Source organism: Macaca nemestrina, chromosome 18 (genome assembly GCF_043159975.1).
Source record: "Macaca nemestrina isolate mMacNem1 chromosome 18, mMacNem.hap1, whole genome shotgun sequence".
In the NCBI taxonomy this organism is placed as follows: Eukaryota; Metazoa; Chordata; class Mammalia; order Primates; family Cercopithecidae; genus Macaca; species Macaca nemestrina.
The window spans coordinates 77,779,438-77,796,790 of record NC_092142.1 but is presented as its reverse complement, the minus strand read 5'-3'; the positions used below and the strand labels follow the sequence as shown (position 1 = coordinate 77,796,790).

The window sequence follows — 17,353 nt, the reverse complement described above, 5'->3', positions numbered from 1 at the left end:
TTCTAATCTTTGCTTTTGTGTTTATTGAATTTTCCTCTTCTAGGACAGTGGCTGACAGTAATAAAGTCACACACTCCATTAAATGCACTATTTATGGAAACATTTCTATGGTGCCAAAAAAAAAAAAATTAACAAGAGAAGTGATTGCCAAAAGCAAAGACCCAAACATTAGTGCAATGTTTGCAGCACTTACAGTAAAATAGCCAGCCCTGTTAACAACATCCTCTCCACCTGCCAGTCCTGTGAAGCGTGCCTGTGTGTGCCTGTGTTTTTCTAAATGAGATTCCTTACCATACTTCTTACTTTTTTCTAGAGGGTGTATCTTAAGTCTATCGTCATCCCCCCTTGTATTCCATTTTTATTTTGATTTTAGACAGGGTCTCTCTCTCACCCCAGGCTGGTGTGCAGTGTCGTGATCTTGGCTCACTGCAACCTCTGCCTCCTGGGCTCAAGCGATTCTGCCACCTCAGCCTCCTGAGTAGCTGCAGCTATAGGTATGAGTTGAGTTTTTTACTTTTTGTAGAAATGGGGTCTCACCATGTTTCCCTGGATGGTCTCGAACTCCTGAGCTCCAGAGATCCACCCGCCTTCGCCTCTCAAAGCGCTGGGATTACATGCATAAGCCAGCGTGCCCAGCTCCTCTTGTATTCTATGTACACTGTTTCCAATAATCTTAGATCCTTTCCCACTCATTTCCAACTTTTTGTTTTTTCTGTTTTGAAACAGGGTGTCACTCTGTCACCCAGGTTGAAGTAAAGTAGCGTGATCCTAGCTCACCATAGCCACACACGTCCAGGCTCAAGCAATTCTCCCATCTTGGCTTCCCAAGCAGCTCAGACTACAGGTGTGCACCACCAAGCCCGCTAATTTAATTTTTTTTTTAATTTTAGAGATGGGATCTGGCTATGTTGCCCAGACTGGTCTCAAATTCTTGGCCTCAAGTGATCCTCCTGCCTCAGCCTCTAAAAGAGCTGGGATGACAGGAGCGAGCCACTGCACCCAAGCCATTTTGAATTTTGGTTTCCTCCTCTTCAAGTGCTCCATTGCTGAATCTGTTGAGAATGAACTCCTCCTGGATTACTTTATGAGACACATTGCTGATCTCTCTAATCTCAGTTCAAAACACACTTCCACAAAGGCACCCAGTCAGCTCAGATCCTCCCGGTCACCTTGAAGGGAGATGCCGATTATCATTCACCTTTACAGTGTATCTCTTATATCCCTTCCCTTTAAGAGAATAGTTGGGTGTCCCACACATCTGCCAGCTCTGCCCAGCGCATTAATTAGATCAGGATACTCAAGTCCAGCAATCTAAGACCCTCCTTTAAACAGAAATATTTTATAACCCCTTACCAAGGTCCTGAAATGAAATTCATGAATAACACCATCTACCCACACATATAATTAGCAAAAGTAATATGTCATAAATATAAAAAATTTTTAAAGAAAACATAATTGATGATAAAATAGTGTGCATTTTCAAAGGTAACTGCTCTGACAGGAGTATATCAGAAGCCCATAATGAAATAGTCAAGTGTTTGTACCTACTTATAGGTTTGGATTCAAGAAACATAAGACAAAAATTCACCAGAATTTTGTTAACATCTTCTCACGATACTTAACATTTTGAAAGCAGCATTACATATATTTTAATACAGACATCATACTGGTAAACCAACTCTGAAAATTACAAAATGAAAACGGAAACAATCATCCTGATTAGTAGCATTTGCCAATTTCCATGGTGTAAATATTCTCACCATGGTCAGTTTCAAGTTACCAACATGGTATCACCGAATACCGATTTTGGAAGAAATAGGCAAAATCTGCTCTCATGAGCTGCTCGCTGGGGGCAGCTGTAGCACACAACTATTTAATCCCCGTGAATACAAACAGCTACATATGTAGACAGATCACATGTTACGGTGACTCAAATATTATGAGCAGATCCTCATGATGTTTCAAGATGGTATTGAGACCTTGGTAAAGATTTGAACAAAACACCACACAATCTTCCCTTGATTTAGAAGGCCCCTGCATTTCTGGAAGACTCAGTGCATGTTGTGTATCTGTGTAAGCACAGTGAGTTCTGGGGTCAGATCATTGCAAACAAGTTTTTTACCGAAATGAATGTGACCGGGACGTGGGCAGTTCTTTGTTATATTGGACTGCCTATGGCATCACAGGATGGACCCGTGGACCCCACCTAAGCGCCAAAGGCAATCAAAATGCCTTCCCAAATTTCCGAAATGCCCCCTCCACTGGCAATAGTCCTACTACTGAGAACTACATCTAGATGTTTCCTGCTCAAAGTGTGCTACCTAGTACAATAAGACAGGCATCCCCTGGGAGATCAGCAATTTAGAAGAGACACAGACCACAAATATATACACCTACTATGTACCCACAATTTTCTTGGAAAAAATCCACATATATATTTACATATATACATTTATATATATACATTATATATATATGTACATACACACCTACTAGGTACACACAAAAAATTAAATTAAAATAGGAAACAAAGACTCTCAGGCCCCACCTAGACCTACTGAATCAGAATCCCAATTTAACAAGATCCCTGGCAGATTACTGAGCACATCACAGTTGGAACAACTACTAGAGTAGATAGTGAGTTTTAAGACTTACCAACTGTGTAAGAATACTGCTTAATGCTGACATAAACAATGCAAAATAAACCACTGGCTCTGTAGACACTACATAATAAGCCTCCCTTATAGCGGAATCATGCCATGCCATCGCTCCTCTTCATTATAACCGTGCTGCAGAGGCATGACGACTTTTGCATCGACTGTGGGCCTACTGAATTTGTCAACCACAGACGTATGGTGTCCTTTCCATGCCTCATGCCTCCTCTCCCTGATTTCACACAAGAATCGCTCTTCAAAACTAGAACAAGACATGAAAGAAATCAAGGCGCAAAGAGGTTCAGGATTTTGTTCAGTGTAACAGAGTCAAGAACGTGTACGGTTAGGACTAGTGATGGTAATTATTTTATATTACAAAATTATTCCATGAGTACACACTGAGGGTCAACTGCGAGGCACTGTCCGCAAAGGGTTTCTCCCATCCCATAAGAACTTATTTTGCATACAACTTCGTGCAAAGCATGTTCTCATGGGCTAATTCATTTGATCTTTCAACACCCAGTAACTTGTTAACTCTACTGAAAGATGAAGAAATTGTGGCTTAGAAAAGGGAATGGAGGATCAGAAAAATGAAGCAACTTGCTCAAGTCACTAGAAAATGTAGGATTTGTGCACTTACCTGCCTGGAGGCTTCGCTAGTGCCTGGGGTTGGGAGGTCACTGGAAACAAAAGCACTTGGAGAAGTATCTCTAGAGGATGATGAGACAGTTTGGGGAGCTGGGTTCTTCAAGCCTTCTCCTAACCCATTCCTCAGTCCCAGTTTATCATCACCAACCAAACATGTCACTCGGTAGGAACATAACCAGGGATGTATTTTCCAAATCAGATATGCCCTCCAGCCTAAGCTTATTCTACCCCCTCCCCACCCTCCATAACAGTAAGAACTTCGAGAAATTAAAATGAGAAAATAAATATGTGCTGAGAGTCTGGGATGCAGTTCAATTCACAGACATAAGTAATATTTATTGCAAAATATTAACACCTATTAGCATGAGGAAGGGAAAAAACAAGAGGTCACAGCCCTGTACATAAAATGCATCCATTCTGAATCCACAGTAATCCACATGGGTTCCTAGAAAGGGGATCTTGTTGCTGTCTTTCGTCAAAATCAATGCCAAACCAACAAGTTTCAGCACAGCCTTTGGACCTCTCTGAGGACATGCAAAGGTTGGCTATTACCAAGCCAGGCAATAGTTAGATGTAATTACATTTTAAAACCTCCCCATTTTATATCTAGGAACAGAAGAGAGAGATCGGAAGGGAGGAAGAGAAAATATATCGAAATAGAAGTGGCGACTCTCTCTGGGTGGTGGGCTCGTGGGTGATTTGAATTTACTTGTCGATTTTTCCCCTCAAATGTTGAGCAGTTCTTTGATTTTAATGACAGTTTTTATTTTTGAGATAAGTGTAGATTCGCATGCAGTTGTAAGAAATAATACAGCAATCTCACGTGCCCTTGATCCAGTTTCCCCCAAAGGTGATATCTCAAAAAACTCTAGTACGATTTCACAACCAGGAAATTGACACTGAGACAGTCAAGATGCAGAACATTTCCATCTATACCAGGATCCTCCACCTGCTGTTTTATATCCACTCTGCTTCCCACTTACCCCCAACTCCTCTCCAATCCCTGGCAATCACTCATCTGTTTTCTTTTCTCTTTTTTTGAGACAGAGTACCACTCTGTTGCCCAGGCTAGAGTACAGTGGCACGATCTTGGCTCACTGCAACCTCTGCCTCCCGGGTTCAAGCAATTCTCCTGCCTCAGCCTCCTGAGTTGCTGGGATTACAGGTGTGTGCCACCACGTCTGGCTAACTTTTTGTATTTTTAGTAGAGACAGGTTCTCTACTGTTGCTGGCAACAGCCCTTCAATAATTCACTACCGTGATCAGGCTGGTCTCCAACCCCTGACCTCAGGCGATCCACCCGCTCGGCCTCCTGAAGTGCTGGGATTACAGGAGTGAGCCACCATGCCCGGCCATCTGTTTTCTATTTTTATAATTTTGTAATTTCAAGAACGTTATGCAAATGGAATCCTATCACATGTAATCTTTTGGGATTGGTTTTTTCACTCTTTTATAGTTCTTTTGCAGCCAAAGAAAATATTCTTATTGTGTATATGTGTAAGTCTCAACATTTTAAGATGCAATTGTGTCTTTAGTTCTCTAAGAATCGACATGTAGGAGCACCTAAAGTCTCCTCTGAAGTCAGCCCTTTGGCCCTCCAGGGTGTGGGTAGCTTTTCTGTCCTTTCCTTCCTGAGTGCTGTCCTCACCCTGACTCACTGTCACTCTGCAACGCCATGGCCCAACTACCCTGCCTTTTTTTGATGCTCGCTTTGCTTCCTGGGAATGACCAAGGCACAGCCCTCCACGTACCCTGCTTTGCACACCTCTGCTTCACCACCACCCACCACAACCTGAAAAGCTACCTTCCAACGTGCGCCTGACAGAATTGAACAAGGCGGCTCTTAAGCTACAAGCCTTTCCCACAACTCCAGAGACAAAGCAGAAGGCACACGGCCAAGATGGGCTCCTGGCCTCTCACTGTGCCAATCTTTCTCAAAATGATAATAGCCTTGGGAGATGAAGAGACCTTTGGAGAAACCTTTGGAACAACACACAGTAAATTTACTCATTCAGGCTTTCTGTGCCCTTGAGCAGGTAGGTCCCTGGGACTCTGTTTTCTCATCTGTAAAATGGGGACAATAATACTTATTTATTGATTGATATTTCTATATTTTTTCATATTTCTACACAGGATGACTATGAAAATTAACTAAAATAATAAATATAAGACTCCTAACCCCATGCCCAAATCTAGGAAGTATAGATACATGGTGGCTATTGTTATTACAAATTACCAAATCAAAGTAATAAATATAAATTCCCCTTGGATTTCTAATCACTCAATCTTTGTCCATCCCTCTTTCTTGCTATATAATACAAAATATTTGGTTCACTAATAAATGGTTTCTACGTAAGAACTACGCAGGTGCCTCACTAAGAGGTCTGTATTAAATCTTCAATCTTGCATTGCTAGAAAATAAAAAGTAAAAAAAAAAGAAGCATATCACTCCTGAGAAGTGCTCAGGCTTTGAGTGATGTCAAAGGCCTTTGAACAAGCCTCATAAGTGACATCCATATTTGTCCATTTTTGACTTAAATTGCTTTCGGTTCAACCACTGCCGTGAATTGCCTTGATGCAATATCATACAGAATGACACAAAACACAGAGGAAGAAGCGAGTTGCTGGGCGAGGGTTAGGGAATAAAGGAGTCATTGCCTCGTTCACTTCTCTAAGTGTTGGAAGAAATGAAAATGAAACTTGCATTGAAAGGTAATCTCTATGAACCGTGATAAGAGCAAGTGACATTCTACATAGCCGGAGTCTTCTGGTTCAGCCTAGCAGTTATAATAAAAGCCATTTACATGCAGCTAACCATTTTTTTAAGTTTCCCCCTGCTATTTTTCTTTTTTCTTCTTTTTCTCCTTCTTCTTCTCCCCCCTCCCTAAGTAGCAAAGTGCCATCTGCAATTCTGGAACTTCTCGTTAACATAATCTGGGCTCTGGTTTCCATTGTGTGGGATGAAGAAGCGGCTTCTATGTTCTAGAGAACAACCTCCACTCTCCCTGTTTCTCTCTTCTGCTGCACTTGACCTTCCCTCTCTCATCTTTGGCTGCCAACCTCTGACTCTGAAAAAAAAAAAAAATAGTTCTTGGCAAAAGCCCGTCTACTATTTGGCCCCCTCTGCTAAGAAATTCTGTTTCATCTCAGTCCTGTGATTAGGAATCCAAACCACAGGGGCTTTTGGTGTACAGAATAATTAAGGAGATCAGAAATTAGGTCAGAAATCCTGGGGTCCAGCCTCATCTCTGCCACTTACCGGATGCCTGATATTAAGTGAGCTGCTACAATATTTCTGCATGTCATTTTATACAGCCAGCAAATGGCCTAATGCCACCCACCTCAAAGATGGTAGCAAGAATGAAATGAGGGACTGTATTTGCAAGCCCTGGTGCAGTGCAGGGACTGAGGAATGCTCATTCTCTTTCCTCCCAAACGACATAGATGACTTACTAAACGTGGCAAGGGGCAGAAGTGTCTGAAAATACCAATGCGAGATCCTACTAGAAGAGTGGATGCCGCCCTTCAGGTGGGTCCACAGTAGTATGTCCTTGCAGAAATAAGTTTCAGGAGTGTTCAACCCCAGGGAAACCACTGTCGAAATCACAAAGAGGGCCTCCTATCTCTGCCGGGGCCACTGGCTTTGCAAATGGAGCACAAGGTTTTAGCTCCTCATGTGGCCCTGCCAGTTGTCCATCACTAGGCCACAGCGGTACAACTTTCCAAGGAGCCCTCCCTGGATTGCACATCAGTGTGCTATTAGTCTGTGAAAAGGAAGAGTAAATCTAGGTGTTAAAAAAAAAAACGCATGTTAACCACTGTTGTTCCTCATACCCTTACAAAGAAGAGGCCATGTGGTAATATATAGATCTCTCCATTTTCACGTGTGCATACAAGGTCACTTTCTCAAGGAATCAATAGAACATCTGAATACACAATTTTCATGTCACTATGTATTTTGGAGTTGAAATGCATTGAAGGGAACAAGAATAACGAGGCTTTGAAGAAGTGGCAGCTTAGGTAGTAACGTAATTTTATATTTCCTTATTGTTAGTCTCAAATATATCTGAGGATACAATTCAGAGCTCTGCTTACATAAAAAGTCAGAAACAAAAAATAAATATGTTGAATTCAGATTTGAATTGTTCCTCTTTTCCTACCAAAAGAAGTCAAAGACATTTTTCTAGATGTCTGCTAGCAATATTTTGGCACGACATTTGTTGTTGTTGTTTGTTATTTTCGTTTCTCCCTCGATCTTAGCACAGGTTGAGTTTCAGAACTGCTGTGTGTTCTTAGGCAAGTCACATTGCATCTCTGTTTCCTACTCTATAAAACACATTCATAATAACTGGTCTAGCCAATGGGACTGCTATACGGTCTGATATCAATATGTGTGTGAACAACTGTGTGAACATTCTTAAGTGTTGATTGTGTGATTTCAAGGGTATTCAGTGTAACTCCACCTTCTCTTTCTTTAACACACAACTGCTCCACTAACATGCTCATGGGCACTCGTAACATTGAAGGAATATTTCCCTTTTAAAGTCATTTTTGTTGCTGGCCCCTTTAAGAGGATTTGACCATTATCGACGTGTGGGTTTAAAGCCTCTACTTACTACTAGAATATTTTGCACAACGCTTTGAATGTTGTAGCTAAAGGGATAAGAGCTACAGACTAAAATATTAAATAATCTCGGTAGGTGGATAGATTTTAAATGCTGGCACTTGTTTTGTAGGTAGTAAGAAGGCCACTACAATAATGACAGCCAATGTCGGATAATGACAAAAGCAAGGCTTTCGGGGTGAGATACACTGGATGCAAGCCTATATATTAGCCTAAGATCCTTGGGCTGCATTTTTGGAGCTTCTCCCTCCTCCTCTGTCAAAGGGGCACTATTGCATAATTTTTTTTGGTTCTGGGTAAGCTAATATAATGATTTGACATATGCAAAATCCTGAAGTTAGCCTTCCTCATTGTCTGTATCCCTCTGTACCCGAATCTATAAATTATCTCTGCAATGTACAAAATCTTTATTCTGTTAAGAAGTCAGTGGAATGTTTATGAAAAATCAAGAATTCCCGGAACCCTGTCTCCATCTGCAACCAACTACGCTGTACTTTCCGATCACTGGCAACGGGAATTTTACATTGCGGACCCCTGTCCTTGCTGCCAGCCTTCAGACCTTGTTTACAGACCTCCTGAGGATACACTTTTCTCATTTACTATGTTTCTTTGGATGGCAACCTATACACCTCTCAATAAATTTTGGTTTACCTAGGAGCTGACGGGCACAGAAACCTAGATTCAATTTGTGCCGATTTATGAGACACATGCACGACAATCCTGGAAACTTTCCTGTAGCTCACTTTATAAATTAACCCCTTATTTAAATATTCTGCAGACTTAGCATAGGGCAGTGTTCAGTGGGGACGTGATCCCAGATCAGCCTTTTGGGACTCCCCGTGTTTGCTACCAGAAGACACGGGCCCTGTTCAGCACAAACAATGCAAATGTACAAGATTTATGAGAAGAAGGGAATGTTCCTATCCCATTGTTATTCAGGCCACAGCATCGCTGGTCTTAACAGGCTCCATACTGCTCAGTTCCAGACGTTCAACAGCTGGACTTGGGATGCATGTGTAAGCAGTGTTCTGATTTGACTGATGGCTTCACTCATTCACTCATTCACTCATTCAGCTGAAATGTTCCAAAGACTTTACAAATGCAAGACACTAAGGCTGAAGCCAAAGGGATATAACACAGAATGAGACACAATCCTCGGCCTCAAATAACTTATATTCCACTGGGAGACACAGCGCCTGTATGGTACGATAGAAAACTCATGAAATGCATAAGCCAGCAAACCTTGGCTGCAAGCCTGCACTTGCTTGTGAGCTGTGCGACTCTGGTAATTTACCGAACCTTCTTATGCCTCAGTTTCCTCATCAGTAAAATGGATGCAGTCACACCCAGTTTCACAGAGGATGCATTGAGGTAACAGCATTCAATAAACTGCTGTGAAATCTCTAAGCACCACACAGATATTCAAGATTCTTACACACGTCAGTAATGTACAAGAGAAAGGAACATGTGTGCAGTAAATTAACAAACGAAAGACTAGGAAAAATCAGATACGAACACCACAAGCCTACAGGGGTGATGATAAAAGAGTGACCTCACTGCATGTTGTAGGTATTGTAACCCAATATTCTGAACTCATAGAAGAGGACAATGATGAGGAAGGAGAATAGAAGGCAGGAGGAGGAGGAAAAGATGGTCAGGCCATTAAGTAAACATGAGAACAACAGCCACATTGGAGAAACAAGCTGTATGTAGGAAAGAGTGCAAGCTGAGGAATGGTATAAACAAAGAAAGAGTTTATCATTCCAGTGCTTTGAGAGGATGAGGTAAGAGGATTGCTTGAAGCCAGGAGTTCAAGACCAGACTGGACAAAAAAGCAAGCAAGCCCCATCTCTACAAAAAATAGCCAAAATTAACTAAGCACAGTAGTGCATGCCTGTAGTCCCAGCTACTCAAGAGGCTGAGGCTGGAGGATCGCTTGAGCCCAGGAGTTGTAGGCTGCAGTGATCTGTGATTGCACCACTGCACTATAGCCTGGGCAAAAGAGCAAGACCCTGTCTTAAAAAAGAAAAAAAAAAAAAAGATCAAGAGAAAAGGCTGAGCCTGGCCACTTTGCTTTTCTATATCCCACCAACTGATAACACCAATGGGGACCTAGGACATTGTCCAAATGGCAGCAATCCTTTAAAGAAAGCTTCTTATTTTCAGAGAGAAAAATAAATAGAACTGCTTGGGCTCAAAAGTCACTGCTGAAATAATTATAAATGGATGTCATCTCTCTTTGGGTGAAGTTCTTTAATGAATATGACAGAGGAAGCTCGAGCTTCCCACTCTAAGGCATCTCCTCCACTCACCTGCTGGCCTCTATGCTCCACCATGACACAGGATTCCCTTGGGTTGTCCATTCTCTAACCACAATCCCTCCTGAGAGGGCCGCCATAGGACATGGATTCATACTAGCAGGGTGACGACTTTTATAATCCAAGAAGGAGACAGGGATGCATTTTCCCATACTCCATGCCACTGCCAATAGCTGAACCAGTGAAGTGAGCAGGTGTTAGGAGAGTCAGAGTGTGTGGAGTGGCAGAGTGTGGTGGTCTTAGGATATGCCCATAAGTTCTTTGATAGACCTCCCTTCCAATGGTGGAGCCAGGTTCCCCTCTCCTAAGTATGGTCTTTACTGGTGTACTTCCAATCAATAGAATGTAGCTAAAGGTACAGTGCATGATGCCTAAGCATGGGGCTTACAAGGCCATGCCACATCTTCCTCACACTGTCTCCGAGATCAGTCACTCTGTGGGAGGCCAGATGCCATATTGTGAGGCTGCTCAAGAAGCTGTACAGAGAGGCCCCCACGGTGAAGAACTGAGGCCTCCTGCCAACAGCCACATCTGTGAGCCCCTTGGACGTGAAACCTCCCCTTCAGTCAAGGATTCTGAGACTGCAGCCCCAGCCAAAGCTTGCTGGCAACTTCAGAAAAGACTGTGAGCTAGAACTACCCAGCTAAGCCACTCCCTAATTCCTGACCCACAGAAACAATGAGATTCTAAGTGCTTACATTTTGGGGTAATTTGTTAGGCAGCAATGGATAACTGTTGCAAATACCTAGGTGGTGAGTTAGTGGATACAGGCAAAAGTGACAAGAGCAACACAGGTAGCTACCACCAAAAGCAAGGAAAGAGGAAGGGTATTTGAGAAAATTACAGAGATCACCAATATGAAAACCTGCCAAGGATGTTCTCCTCCCCTATATCTCCTAAGAGACTGCATTCTAGCTCGGCTTGACATGCAGTGCTACAGATAGATGCTCATTAAAAGCTTCTGGAGGTCATAGTTGTAATCATTATTTTCACTGGCATTTACTGAGTACTTATTGAATATCGGGGATTATGCTTTGTGCTTTACATAAATTATCTTATGTCTTCTTCTCAATGCCCCTCACAATGGAAAGAGTATTATGATCACTCTTTCACAGATGAGAAAAACTCAAGAAGAGAAAGACTGAGTGACCCACCTAAGGACTTTCACCTAATCATCACACAGCCTGCCTCCTGCTGTGTAGGTCACTGACGCTGGCTTTGTGCACCTGGGCATGGGTACCGGGGACTCCCATGTAGGGTACCAGTGTATACTCAAAGCCACAGGATAAACTCACTGCATCTCCCTAGAGCATCCATTTCATTCACTGCTAAGCAACTTAAGACATCATTTTTACATTTACATGAACACAGATATTTTGAGTGAAATGTAAACTTCCCCAGGAGCTTTTAGGATACATCTTGGAGGCTGGTCAGGGGCTACTTCAGGGGATATCAATGCTCCAGAATCATAAGTGTATTCTTTGCTGAGAGCACTAGCTAAGACACAGCTTGGCAAGGGGGAAATGAGGGCTGGAGGGTAAACACAACCTCAAAAGTCATAGGGATGGTGCTCAGAGAGTCAGGGCGTTCAGCCCCCAAATTCTGAGTGGTTCTCAGCTCTGCAAACCTCTCCAACAGCCAGGCTGTGACAGCTGCAAGGTCTGGGGGGCTTGGAACGAAGTCCCTTCTTCTCTTACACAATTCACTCCCAAAACATCACATTCTGTCCCTCCCCTTCCACTAGCATTGTGATTACTGCTGCATCATTAGTGCCCTTAAAAAGAACATGGTTTCCAAATCCTTCTAAACATGTTTGCAATGATTGCAATGGCCCTTTTGATAAATAATTGAAGAAGAGGCAGCTGACCTGGCGGCTACAGTGGGTGAGGATGGGCTGTAGGAGGAGGAAGGAAAGGACGCTCTGCAAACGACAGAAATAGTCATTTACAGTGGCAAGGAGGTAAGGAACTCTCTGACTCCCAGGGGGCCCCGAGCTGCTCAGATGTTCCCTCCAATACAAGCTGATGCCGTCCTGCTTGGCCAAATCGACCTGAACAGCCCAGAAAGCTGCACGGCCATACCTGTCAGCCTCAATCGGCGCTGCAGAAATTTTGTTAGGAAAATAGATGTACTGAGATTCAATTTTTCGATTGTCTGAAGGCTTAATTTAGTGACCTTGGAAAATATCTCCTAGAGGTGAAAGAAGACACTGGGAATCTGCTGGGGGGAAGGAGGCTTCCCTGGTAATGGGTAATTTGTTTACTCTAATTTTCAGGCCTCTTCAGGAAGCCATGAAAATAGTCAGATAGGTACTACCATTTCTTACAAAAAGTGGGGGAGGGGAGAGCCATAGAAACCAGTGAGAGAAACCTCCAGCCACACTGCACCACTTTCTCAAGAGCAGGTAGGCATTATGATAATATGTACATATATGCTTTATGTGTATATATATAAATACGCTTATTATGAAAATGTTAAACATACACAAATAGAAGACAATAGTAACCCCACATACCTATCATTCAGATGCAAACATTACTAGAATGTTAACATTGCTTCTTTCCTTTCTTCATCCCGTCCCTCCTCTTCTTTCTTCTTTCATTGCGGCAGCTCTTGCTGCTGCTGTTGCACAAGTATTTTGTTTTTTTTTAAATTTTTTATAGAGATGAGGGTCTCTGTATGTTGCCCAGGCTGGTCTTGAACTCCTGACCTCTAGTGATCCTCCTACTTCAGACTCCCAAAGCACTGGGCTTACAGATGGGAGCCACTGTGTCTGGCCCCAGAGAATTTTAAAGCAAGCCCCAGACCTCATGTTATTTTTCCTCTGCTGAACGTATATGTCAGATGGTATCTGGAGGAGGCGGGGTTGCTCTGGTGCTCAACAGCTTTTCTCATTAATAAAACTGCAGCAGGAAGGAGGAGCTCTGGAATTAGGAGTTCCAATTTTGGCTACAATCTGCAATTCCCATAGGATCTTGCAATACTCTGAACCTCTGGGTCTCAGTTTCCCTAGATTGGGGAGGATAATGACTCATAGACCTGTTGGGGGAAACGAACGAGACATGATTTTCTAAAATCCTTGGCACAGAACCTGGTACAGGCTAAGGGAAAGGGGTGATGATTGACTGTATGTGTCTTGGACACAGGATGACAACACCAGTAATTAAAAGAAGGCAAAAAAAATTGTAGGTGTCAACTTGACTGGGCCACAGGGTGCCCAGATATCTGACTAACCATTATTTCTGAGTGTGTGTCTGTGAGTGTGTCTGAGTGTGTTTCTGCATGAGATTAACCTTTGAATCGGTAGACTGCGTAAAACTGATTGCCCTGCTCTGTAGGGGCAGATTTCATCTAATCCGTTGAAGGCCCAAATAAAACAAAAGTCTGGGTAAGAAAGAATTTTCTCTCTTTGCCTGACTGTCTTCAACCTGGGACATTTGTCTTCTGCTTTTGGATGAAGTTTCTACCATAGGCCCTTCTGGGTCTCCAGATCACTGGCTACATTTCTTGGGACTTCTAGCCTTCCATAATTGTGGGAGCCAATTTGACAGTTCCTAAAATCTCTATCTGTCTATCTAGCTATCTGTCTGCCTATCTGTCTCTCTCTCTCTTTCCATCCATTCACCCATCCATCTTCCAGAGGGACTCTAACTTATGATGATTCTACTTACGATGTTTAGAGTTTATGATGGCGTGGAATGGCAAGCAGAAGGCCAAGGGTTTAAATCCCAGCTTTGCCATTCATGGCTCTGTCACTTTGGAAAGTCCCTTTAACCACTATAAGTTTTGATTACCTTATCTGTAAATGGGGGAAAACTACTCTACATTTTAGGATTACATACAAGAATGCAAATAGAATGCAGAAAACGCTGCTCAAATGACAGTGGCCTGAGTCTCCATTACACAGTTTCCAATCCAGCTGAGGCTAAAGGGCAATTACAAAAGAGAAATAATAACTGTGCCCACTTCATAGGGTTGGAGGACTAGACACAATATTGGTAACTAGAATGAATAAAAGTTTCCTGCACATAATTGGCACACACATAATTAATAAAGGGCAGAGTGTGACGTTTTATACATAATGATAGATTATATCATGTTGATTATTAGGACATCTGTCCGATAGAATTTGGTACATAGTAGGACCTTAATAAGTATGATGTATTGTTATAAATTAAATTATTACATATAATTATATAGTAATGACAATTAAAAATGCCCAGTGCAGTGCTGGACTTTAAATGATAGACACCCCATAGATACATGGCAGGAAACAGTAACACTGATGGTGATGACGGTGGTAGAATCCTGTACGTGGCCGTGTTGCCTAAATGTTGGTCCTAACCGTATCCCTTCTTCTCACTCACCTCCAGCCCAACCTCCTATTCTGCATCCCCCAGTTTTCACCTGGCCCCTGGATGAACACCCAGGTCCATCGAAGGCTCTTCTCTCTGGAGGCTGTGCTTTTACAGTCATTGTCTTTGCCACTGTGACATGGAGCAGAAGCCAGGTCTTGGAGTCCCCAGCCCCCAGCCCCCCCGGGGCATTCAGATTAGATGAGCTGGCCTCTCTCTTTCCTACTGTCACTTGCTGCCTCCTGTAGTGTTGGTAGCGGTGTCATTAAGGCCTCCTGGCCCGAGGAGCTATTAGACACACCAGGGCTCCCAGCTGCCAATGCCTGCAGCAATTTGCACCTCTTGACATCCAGCAGCTAATTTCCTTTCATAACCTGACAATTTCCACAGCAACTCTGTCCCCAGTCATGTCAGCCAGCCTAGCCCCCTTACTCTGACTCCTACTGAGGAGGTGCAGTGCCTGGTTCCCATCCTGAAATAACAACACCGGCTGCTGGATCCCTATGTTTTAGCTGTTGTTGCTGTTTTTCTCTGAGATGGCATCTTGCTTGTCACCCAGGCTGGAGTGCAGTGGCGCCATCTCGGCTCACTGCAACCGCTGCCTCCCAGGTTCAAGTGATTCTCCTGCCTCAGCCTCCCAAGTAGCTGGGATTACAGACATGCACCACCACGCCTGGCTATTTTTTTTTTTTTTTGGTAGTGATGGGGTTTCACCATGTTGGCCAGGCTGGTCTCAAACTCCTGACCTCACGTGACCCACCGACCTTGGCCTCCCAAAGTGCTGGGATTACAGGCATGAGCCACCACACCTGGCCCCTTTTTCTCTTAGACCTCGCTCTTCCAGCTCCTTTCAACCCTGGGGTCTTCCTGCCAGAACATGGGGCTGGAAATGTGTTAAGGAGAAACTTGGAGAACAGAGGACAGCCTTGGAGATTACACACCTGATCTGGAGCCACACAGACCCCAGCTCCAATTCCTCTGTGAGTTTATGTCACCGAGCCTTACTTTCCTCCTCTGTAAAATGGTCAGGATCATCGTGCTTCCCCCCTACATGGTGCTTTGATGTCATATGCATGAAGCTCTGAGCACAGGGCCCAGCACTTGGCCAGTGAGCAATTAACGTCTGCTCTCACTGTGTCAGAGGATCAGCCGTTCAGGTTTTCATTCATTTACCCTCTCACTTGATGCCTATGCACTTTGCAGCTGGGGAAACAGCTAAATTTGATTTAGCTCCCAAAGAAAGGCAGCCTGGAGTTCTGGAGAGGACAGCAGGTTTGTGACCAGAGAAACCAGGGATCAAAGCTCTCTGGTTCCCTTGCACCATCTATACCATGTGGGGGCAGGAAAGCTATATGAGGAGGAAATCATCTAAACCCGGCTGTTTAGTCCTAAAGAGGGAAGGAAGAACCATATTCAAAAAATGGAATAGCTTGGTGTCCGGCCTGTAGTGTGTGATCAATGAATACCACTTCCACTTACAGGGAAAGGGATACTGAGGCAGAGGACAGCTAAGGAAATCCAGAATTGTCACACAGCTGGTGAGACGGGCGGCTGTGACTGTGACCTCATACCACCCCTCATACCTCACCACTGTGCTCTTATCATGGGTCGAATGGTGGCCTCCAAAAAGGCAGTTCCATATTCAAATCCCCGCAACTTGTGAAGGCGAGTTTATTGGGAATCAGGTCTTTGCAGATGTAGTTAAGTTGTGGATCTTGAGATGAGATCAGCCAGGAAGACCCTAAATCCAAAGATAAGTGTCTTCATAGGAGAAAGGCAGAGGGAGATGTGAGGCACACGGGAGAGGAGAACACAGGAGAAGAGGAGAAGGCCATGTGGCCTCAGAGTCTGGGACTGGAGTGATATGCTCACAAGCCCACAATCACCAGCAGCCACCAGAAACAAAAGATGCCAGGAACAGATTCTTAGCTAGAGCCTCTGAAAGAAGTGTAGCACTGCCTTGATTCTGGAGGTCTGGCCTCCAGAACTGTGAGACAATACATTTCTGTCGTCGATGATTTTTTTTTTTTTTTTGAGACTGAGTTTCACTCTTGTTGCCCAGGCTGGAGTGCAATGGCACGATCTTGGCTCACTGCAATCTCGGCCTCCTGGGTTCAAGCGATTCTCCTGCCTCAGTCTCCCAAGTAGCTGGGATTACAGGGCACGCCTGGCTAATTTTTGTATTTTTAGTAGAGACGGGGTTTCACCATGTTGGCCAGGCTGGTCTTGAACTCTTGACCTCAAGTGATCTGACTGCCTTGACTCCCACAGTGCTGGGATTACAGGCATGCCCGGTTGTCTTTGTACCATATTTTATTAAATGTCTTTACAAAATAACATCCAGACTCCAAATACAACCACCAAGGAGAGCCCGTTATGCTATGGGGACTGGCTGGGGCACAGCAGGCGGCTCTGGCTTCCCACCCTTCGGTTCTGAGATGGGAGTGGTAGGCAGTATCTCATCTTTGGGTTCCATGATGCTCACGTGGTCAGGCAGAGGCTTCTTAGGGCCAATCCTACCAGCTGGGTCCCAGGGCAGCATGATCTTCACCATGATGCCCAGAACACCTGTCCGAGCAGCACATGGCACATGGCAGCACCAATGTATTAGTTAAAAGGGTCCCCACTGGGGATCGTCAGGCTATCCACAAACTCATGCATTTGACCCTTTGTCCTCAGAGTCTCCCAGAAACCACAACTTGGCAGCCTTTGGCCCCTCTATTCATGATAGGGGGGCCAAAGCCCACCTAAAAC

At 43.9% G+C, this 17,353-nt stretch overlaps 1 protein-coding gene and 1 pseudogene across 1 annotated transcript in view; both read right to left on the bottom strand.

Moving 5' to 3' along the window:
- The window catches only part of LOC105491228 (WW domain containing oxidoreductase), a 1,122,875-nt gene that overhangs the window by 366,302 nt on the left and 739,220 nt on the right, over positions 1–17,353 (bottom strand). The window lies entirely within an intron of this gene.
- LOC105475247 (small ribosomal subunit protein uS3-like) overlaps positions 1–17,353 on the bottom strand; it is a 67,667-nt pseudogene that overhangs the window by 40,784 nt on the left and 9,530 nt on the right.